Below are 7,392 nucleotides of genomic sequence, written 5' to 3'. Positions count from 1 at the left end.
GATACTTGGGAGAGCAAAGGCAGAAGAACAGAAAGTAGAGACAGAAGAGGGGTGGCTGTGAAAATGTGCCACTGGATTTCCTACTGAAGAGCAAAATTCCAAGCTGGCCCCTACTCCTGCCCCTCTATCTCCACCACCAGTGCGTTGAGTCCTGCTTCCCTAGGCTACTTGCTCCAATGATTGAGCACAGCAGAGGGACTGAGGCAAGCCCATTCCATCAAGAGGAGTGTGACTTTGGCTTGAAAACTCCTTGACAGCTTGCCTGAGACTTCTGTCCCAATCTTCCTTCCTTTCCAATTTTTTTTTTTAAAATTTATTTATTTTTTAATTTTTGGCTGTGTTGGGTCTTTGTTTCTGTGCGAAGGCTTTCTCTAGTTGCGGCAAGTGGGGGCCACTCTTCATCGCGGTGCACGGGCCTCTCACCATCGCGGCCTCTCTTGTTGCGGAGCACAGGCTCCAGACACGCAGGCTCAGTAGTTGTGGTGCACGGGCCCATTTGCTCCGTGGCATGTGGGATCTTCCCAGACCAGGGCCCGAACCCGTGTCCCCTGCACTGGCAGGCAGACTCTCAACCACTGCACCACCAGGGAAGCCCCCCTTCCTTTCCAATTTTTAAAGTTAAGTAGTCTATCTTCTCATTATTGAGTTATAAGAGTTCTTTTCATATTCTGGATAAAAGTCCTTGGTCTTACGTACGTATTGTGAATATTTTCTCCCATTACATGGCTTGACTATTTCGTTTTTTAATGGTGTACTTGAAAGAGCAGAAATTTATGATTTTGGTGAAGTCCAATTTATCAGCTTTCTTTTATATTTTGTGCTTTTTTGTGCCTAATCTAAGAAATCTTTGTCTACCCCAGAGTCACAAATATTTTCTGGTATATATTTTCTTCTACAAATTTTACTTCTTTAGGTATTATGTTTAGGTTTATGATTCATTTTGAATACATTTTTATATATAATGTAAAGCAATAGTTGAGGTTCATTTTTTAAAATTAATTAATTAATTTATTTTTTACTGCATTGGGTCTTCGTTGCTGTGCACGGGCTTTCTCTAGTTGAGGCGAGCGGGGTCTACTCTTCGTTGCGGTGTGTGGGCTTCTCATTGCGGTGGCTTCTCTTGCTGCGGAGCACAGGCTCTAGGCACGCAGGCTTCAGTAGCTGTGGCACACAGGCTCAGTAGTTGTGGCTCGCGGGCTCTAGAGCGCAGGCTCAGTAGTTGTGGCGCACGGGCTTAGTTGCTCCGCGGCGTGTGGGATCTTCCCAGACCAGGGCTGAACCCGTGTCCCCTGCATTGGCAGGTGGATTCTTAACCACTGCACCACCAGGGAAGTCCCATATCCTTTATTACATAATAAACTGGTAAATGTAGTAGTAAATGTTTCCCTGAGTTCTGTGACCTGGTCTAGCAAATTATTAAATCTAGGGAGGTGGTTGTGGGAACTTCAATTTATAGCTGTTTAGTCAGAAGTACCAGGGACAACCTGAGCCTTGTGATTGGCATCTGAAGTGCGAACAGTCTTGTGGGACTGAGCCCTTAACTTAGGGGATCTGACGCTCATTCCAGGTACATAGTGTCAGATTGAACTGAACTGTAGGACACCCAGCTGATGTTGGAAAATGGGTGAGTGTGGGAATAAACCCACACATCTCATGTCAGAAGTGTTGTGAGTGTAAAGGTAAAGGAGACACAGGGAGTTTTTCCTAGACAAGTCTATAGTTCAGTCTGGGGAGAATCGACATCTTAACAATATTGAGTCTTCCAGTACATGAACAGGGTATAGATCTCCATTTTGAATTATAGGGTTAAATATAAATTGTATTCCATTGTTTTACATGTCTTCTTCAGGAGTTCCAATGATTTGTATCCTTAATTTTCTTTGTCTTCCGTTTCAACCACTTTCTGTCTGAATCTTTTTAGTTCTTTATTTCATTTTTATTTTCTTGTTTAGTTTTCTGCCTCTCCTCAATACTCTTTATTAAAATTTCATTTGAGTCTATTCTCTGTTGGGTACTTATAATTTAGACTTCATTCCTAAAATAATTTTGTCTTTTTTTCCGCAAGTTCATTCAGTTGATTGCTCAATCACTTTATCTATCTGTCTACCTATCACTTTGTCCATTTCTGTTCTTGGATTTTGAATTTTTGATTTAAAGTGGCTTTTCCTATTTCCAAATGCTTGTTTGGCGATATTAATCCATTTAGAATTTTGTGTTTTTTTGGTAAGAATTTTCTCCAGCTAAGATTTTTTTTATTCTCGGGGCTTCCCTGGTGGCGCAGTGGTTAAGAATCCACCTGCCAATGCAGAGGACACGGGTTCGAGCCCTAGTCCGGGAAGATCCCACATGCCGCGGAGCATCTAAGCCCGTGCGCCACAACTACTGAGCCTGTGCTCTAGAGCCTGCACGCCACAACTACTGAGCCCTCGTGCCACAACTACTGAAGCCCATGTGCCTAGAGCCCGTGCTCCACAACAAGAGAAGCCACCACAATGAGAAGACCTCACATGGCAATGAAGAGTAGCCCCTGCTCACTGCAACTAGAGGAAGCCTGCGCCCAGCAACGAAGGCCCAACACAGCCAAAAATAAATAAATAAAATAAATAAATTTTTTAAAAAAAGATTTTTTTATTCTCATTTTTTCCCCCTTAGAGTAGCTTTGTGTTGATTTATGCTACTTTGTTTCATTTTATGGATTTGGAGTAATTTGTCATTCCTAGTTCAAGATCACCCTCTTCTGTCAATGTCGCGAAGTACAGTTCCTTTAACGGATGGTTTTATTTTTAAATTGAGGGGTGGATAATTTTTTAATGCTCTTTTAAATTATTTACCTATTCCAGTTTCATAATCTCCTATTCTGATTTTATTGATGTTATCTTCTTTTATTTTTTTGAAGATTTTAAACAGATTCATTTCAAAGTTCTTTTCAGATTCTTCTTGTATCTCTGTCACCTCAGGATATAAATCTCTCCTTTGGGACTACTTCTCACTGTGCTAAGTGTGTTTTCAGACCTTTCCTGGAAAGCTCATTTTGCATGGGAATTTTCTCTCACATGTCCCTTGTCTGTGAGGCAGCTTCTTAGCTGCCTTAGCCTCCGTCTCATGGGTTAACCAGACTCAACCCATGTCATATGTGTGCAGCTCAGTTCAGAGCTCCCCATTTCTGGAGTGACAACTCTCCACAGTTCTTATGGCACAGAGCAGAAGGGACTCTGCCAAGGACACTGGCCCTGAGCAAGTAGTGTTATTTCTGCTACAATTCTCCAAGCCTGGGTGGAGCTATCTCGCCCGCCCTTCTTGGGTAGGAAGCCCAGCTCAGATTCCTATTACAGAAGGTGCATTTAGGCCTGTCCGGGAAGGTATTTAACTCCAGCCCTGCTTGCCTGGCTCCAGCTGCTTACACCTGTGGTTTTACATTTTGCTTATTGTTTAAGTTTTACTTGTATATTGAGCTGCTGAGATTTTCCTCTTGTATTTTGAGAGAAGCATATAAATATTTTGACATCTTATCCCTCATTCTTATGGATGTAGAGCACAGGAAATAGTATCATGGGTGTATTTACTTTGAGGCATTATCTAGAGGTTTTCATGCCTTTTATTTTTATTTTTTAAAAAATAAATTTATTATTTATTTTTGGCTATTTTGGGTCTTCGTTGCTGCGCGCGGGCTTTCTCTAGTTGCGGCGAGTGGGGGCTACTCTTCGTTGCAGTGTGCGGGCTCCTCATTGCCGTGGCTTCTCTTGTTGTGCAGCACGGACTCTAGGTGCACGGGCTTCAGTAGTTGTGGCTCGCGGGCTCTAGAGCGCAGGCTCAGTAGTTGTGGCGCACGGGCTTAGTTGCTCCGCGGCATGTGGGATCTTCCCGGACCAGGGCTCGAACCCGTGTCCCCTGCGTTGGCAGGCGGATTCTTAACCACTGTGCCACCAGGGAAGTCCTTCATGCCTTTTAAAAAGTGAGAATGACGATATGTATCTGAACTCAAAAAAAATGTATATCCTTTGATCCAGTCATTCTGCTTCTGGAAATTTACTTGAGGAAGTAATCCAAAAGGAAGAAAAAAAGCTTCATGCACAAAAGATGTTCATAATTATCTTTGGTTATAAAAATCTGGATGTATTACAAATATTTCCCAACAATAGGGAAATATTTCATAAATATATCCGCTCAATATAATTTTGTGCAGCTTCTAAAAATAATAATTTACAAAGAATGTATAATATTTAAAAAACGCTTGTTAGAATGCAAGAGAGAAAATTGCCCTTAGCCATTTTTTGTTTCATACAAGTGTGCTTTAAAAAAAAAAATAGCAAGATAGAAAGGAGAATGGAAAGAAATGACACCAAAGTGTTAAAAATGGTTGTCTCTTGGTGATTTTTTTCCTTTTATTTTCCTCTTTATTTCCAAAATTTCATGTTATGTGGATGGATCATTTTTATAATAGAAAAAGATCTAAGTAAATATGTTGTCCAGAAAGCTGAATAATAGAAGACTGAAATTTAAATAGGCGTGCTTCCTGTGATTATAGAGAATGGATTGGGATGCCACAAAAGGATTGATTACAAAACATGGTTCTGATGGGCCACAAACAGCAGAGGAAGGTTTTGGGTTATAGGATTATTTGTTGTGATCAGATCACTTTTCAGCCTCAGGGGACAAGTAACACCAGGTTGGAGATACAGAGCAAGGAGGCAGGACTAGGAGGGGAGGCAGGTGGCAAGAACCTATGATCTGTGGGCAACTGGCCAGGAGCCAGGCTCCAAGGAGGGAAAGGGCAAACTAAGAGATGGCACTGGAGGTCAGCTGTCAGGAGACACAGTGGGAGCCAACATTCATTGAGTTTGTGTCGGGCACAGTTTGGACCCTGAAAATACAGATAGGGAAGATTGATGCAGTTCTTGCCTTCATGAAACTTACAGTCTAGAGCAGGGGTTGGCAAACTTTTTTGGGAAAGGGGCAGATAGTAAACATTTTAGGTTCTGTGGAGCCATGCAATCTCTGTCACAACTTCTCAGCTCTGCCACTGTAATACAAAAGCCACCTTAGATGACATTAAATGAATGGGAGTGGCTGAGTTCCAATAAAACGTAATTTACAAAAACAGATGGTGGCTGGATTTGGCCAGTGGGCCATCATTTTGCCAACTCCTGATCTGGGGGGAAGACAGACATTAAACAAACACATCAGCATGAATATTGGATTGTGATCACTGTCGAGAAGTAAGTAAAGAGGGTGTTGTGGCAGTGAACTACTATAGGTGGCCCACTTGATATTTTACCTTTTATTGAGGCACGACATCCATAGAGCAAAGCATACAAATCTGAAGATATAATATAGAATATTCTTAGCACCCCAAAACTGCATCCTGAAGGATCAGAATGATTTATCCAACCAAAGATCTGGGCAGAGGGAAGCATTCCAGGCAGAAGGGAAAGCAAGTGCAAGATCCTGCAGCAGGAAAAGACCTGGCATTTTCCAGGAACAGAAAGTGCTTCCACGTGACTGGCCGGCAGTGAGCTTGGAAAAGAGTGAGATGTGTGGGTGGAGGAAAATCCTACAGACTTTACAGGCCATTGTGAACATTTTGTATTTTATTCTCAATGTAATGAGAGAGCAGTGGAGGGTTTTAAATAGAACGACATGATCTGACTGAAGTTTTAAGATGATCTGTGAGCCAATTTCTTGTCTTATTTCTGGTCTTTTCTATAGTGGTGTTAGGTTAGGGCTGGGGGCTGGGAGCTGCGGTGGGATGTGTGAGAAAAATCCATCAAAGAACAGCAGGACCACTCACTATGCGCGGAACCACAGACATCGATCTCTTTTATGAAACATTTCTTTGAAATGTTACTGTTACAGGATTTTTTTTTTAAATTAATTAATTAATTAATTAATTAATTTTTGGCTGCATTGGGCCTTCATTGCTGCATGTGGGCTTTCTCTAGTTGCGGCGAGCGGGGGCTACTCTTTGTTTCGGTGTGTGGGCTTCTCATTGCGGTGGCTTCTCTTGTTGTGGAGCACGGGCTCTAGGTGTGCAGACTTCAGTAGTTGTGGCGCACGGGCTTCAGTAATTGTGGTGAGTGGGATCAGTAGTTGTGGCTCGCAGGCTCTAGAGCGTAGGCTCAGTAGTTGTGGTGAACGGGCTTAGTTGCTCCACAGCATGTGGGACCTTCCCGGACCAGGGCTCGAACCCGTGTCCCCTGCATTGGCAGGCGGATTCTTAACCACTGCGCCACCAGGGAAGCCCCGTGACAGGATTTATTGACACCTGTCACTTAACTAGTCGACACCTTAAGAATTGTGTCCTAATCATAGACAAGGGCCTGAGAAAAGTGCAAGCAGGGAGCTCAGAGGTGGGGTCAACCAGCAGGTGTAGATCTGGCAGCTGCAAGATAGGTAAGTAGTGAGGTCGGTTCAGAGGCTCACGGGTGAGGGTATATGGGGTGTTGTAATACACTATTAGCGCCTAGGCAAAGACACTCTGAGTTTGTAGGAGCCTGGAGAGGTTTGGTTTGATTGTGTGTGGCTTTGTTCTGATTTGATTTTTTGAAGACATATTGTGGGGACTGGTTAGGAAGTGTCCTGTGATGGTGAAGAGACAGAAGAGCAAGAAGGGATGGAGTGTGGATAGGTAATTAGAGAGAAACTAACCATTTGGGGTTCATGTTTTCTCTTCCTCCCTTCCTTCCTTCCCTCCTTCCTTTTTTAAATACATGATGATGAGAGATCAAGAAGAAGATATTTAATCAGTGGGTGCCACCCTTCTTAGGGTTGTCAAACACACTAAAGTATTAGGGAACACAAACATACTAAAAGATTATTCGCCATTTATCTGACATTCAAAATTAACTGGGCATCCTGTATTTTTATTTGCTAAACCTAGCCATCCTGCACTGATGGCTTTGGCTTTGCTGCTTCAGCCTCAGGGAGCGGATCTTCCGTAAGACAGCCACCACCAGGAGGCAGCCGGGTGCTGTGCTCAGGCGAGATGACACGTGGTCTCTGGGCTTCTAGGTAGCTCTAGGTCTGTCTGCCTTCCTCTTCAACCCTCCCGGCACCCACCCCCGATTTAACCGCAGCTTTCCACTGCTCACTCCTAATCTTGCTTTGTTACACAAGCTAAACTCCAAAGAAACATTTAAAACCCTGTCTAAACATAAAAAGAACCCATGATATAACGGGCATCCTGCCTTCTCAATTAATTGCAGTCATAAATTAATTCTTTCTTCCTTTAAAAACCTGAATTTAGCTTAAAAGACTCAGAGTTCCTGTCACTCACCCCTTTGACCTGGGTGTCTTCTCCCCTCCCTGCGTCCCCTCCTGCCCTCTATCTGCACTGGCTCTTTGCTCCCTCCCTCCCCACCCCTTCCTGCCTCAGCTCGTCACCATGGTTACATG

Source organism: Eschrichtius robustus, chromosome 7, assembly GCF_028021215.1.
Source record: "Eschrichtius robustus isolate mEscRob2 chromosome 7, mEscRob2.pri, whole genome shotgun sequence".
In the NCBI taxonomy this organism is placed as follows: domain Eukaryota; kingdom Metazoa; phylum Chordata; class Mammalia; order Artiodactyla; family Eschrichtiidae; genus Eschrichtius; species Eschrichtius robustus.
This window is presented reverse-complemented; position numbering follows the sequence as displayed.